Genomic DNA, 2,163 nt, shown 5'->3' on the forward strand with positions numbered 1-2,163 from the left:
CCCCTAATCCTAACCCGTACGCTGACACTAACCCGCGCTCTCACACGTACGCTCCCCCTAGAGTGTTGTCGTACCCTCACCTGGACCCTAAACCGTCCCCGTCCCCTAACCCTAACCCTAGCCCGAACCCTAAACCTAACCCTTCCCCAAAACCTGACCCTCACCCGTCCCCTAATCCTAACCCGTACGCTGACACTAACCCGCGCCCTCACACGTACGCTCCCCCTAGAGCGTTGTCGTACCCTCACCTGGACCCTAAACCGTCCCCGTCCCCTAACACTAACCCTAGCCCGTACCCTAACCTTAACCCTTCCCCGAAGCCTGACCCTCAGCCGTCCCCTAATCCTAACCCGTACGCTGACACTAACCTGCGCCCTCACACGTACGCTCCCCCGAGAGCGTTGTCGTACCCTCACCTGCACCCTAAACCGTCCCCGTCCCCTAACCCTAACCCTAGCCCGAACCCTAACCCTAACCCTTCCCCGAAGCCGGACCCTCAGCCGTCCCTTAATCCTAACCCGTACGCTGACACTAACCCGCGCCCTCACACGTACGCTCCCCCTAGAGCGTTGTCGTACCCTCACCTGGACCCTAAACCGTCCCCGTCCCCTAACCCTAACCCTAGCCCGAACCCTAAACCTAACCCTTCCCCAAAACCTGACCCTCACCCGTCCCCTAATCCTAACCCGTACGCTGACACTAACCCGCGTCCTCACACGTACGCTCCCCCTAGAGTGTTGTCGTACCCTCACCTGGACCCTAAACCGTCCCCGTCCCCTAACCCTAACCCTAGCCCGAACCCTAACCCTAACCCTTCCCCGAAGCCTGACCCTCAGCCGTCCCCTAATCCTAACCCGTACGCTGACACTAACCCGCGCCCTCACACGTACGCTCCCCCTAGAGCGTTGTCGTACCCTCACCTGGACCCTAAACCGTCCCCGTCCCCTAACCCTAACCCTAGCCCGAACCCTAACCATAACCCTTCCCCGAAGCCTGACCCTCAGCCGTCCCATAATCCTAACCCGTACGCTGACACTAACCCGCGCCCTCACACGTACGCTCCCCCTAGAGCGTTGTCGTACCCTCACCTGGACCCTAAACCGTCCCCGTCCCCTAACCCTAACCCTAGCCCGAACCCTAACCCTAACCCTTCCCCGAAGCCTGACCCTCACCCGTCCCCTAATCCTAACCCGTACGCTGACACTAACCCGCGCCCTCACACGTACGCTCCCCCTAGAGCGTTGTCGTACCCTCACCTGGACGCTAAACCGTCCCCGTCCCCTAACCCTAACCCTAGCCCGAACCCTAACCCTAACCCTTCCCCGAAGCCTGACCCTCACCCGTCCCCTAATCCTAACCCGTACGCTGACACTAACCCGCGCTTTCACACGTACGCTCCCCCTAGAGTGTTGTCGTACCCTCACCTGGACCCTAAACCGTCCCCGTCCCCTAACCCTAACCCTAGCCCGAACCCTAACCCTAACCCTTCCCCAAAGCCTGACCCTCACCCGTCCCCTAATCCTAACCCGTACGCTGACACTAACCCGCGCCCTCACACGTACGCTCCCCCTAGAGCGTTGTCGTACCCTCACCTGGACCCTAAACCGTCCCCATCCCCTAACCCTAACCCTAGCCCGAACCCTAACCCTAACCCTTCCCCGAAGCCTGACCCTCAGCCGTCCCCTAATCCTAACCCGTACGCTGACACTCACCCGCGCCCTCACACGTACGCTCCCACTACAGCGTTGTCGTACCCTCACCTGGACCCTAAACCGTCCCCGTCCCCTAACCCTAACCCTAGCCCGAACCCTAACCCTAACCCTTCCCCGAAGCCTGACCCTCAGCCGTCCCCTAATCCTAACCCGTACGCTGACACTAACCCACGCCCTCACACGTACGCTCCCCCTAGAGCGTTGTCGTACCCTCACCTGGACCCTAAACCGTCCCCGTCCCCTAAACCTAACCCTAGCCCGAACCCTAACCCTAACCCTTCCCCGAAGCCTGACCCTCACCCGTCCCCTAATCCTAACCCGTACGCTGACACTAACCCGCGCCCTCACACGTACGCTCCCCCTAGAGCGTTGTCATACCCTCACCTGGACGCTAAACCGTCCCCGTCCCCTAACCCTAACCCTAGCCCGAACCCTAACCCTAACCCTTCCC

The sequence above is a fragment of the Globicephala melas genome, chromosome 1, assembly GCF_963455315.2.
Source record: "Globicephala melas chromosome 1, mGloMel1.2, whole genome shotgun sequence".
Lineage (NCBI taxonomy): Eukaryota > Metazoa > Chordata > Mammalia > Artiodactyla > Delphinidae > Globicephala > Globicephala melas.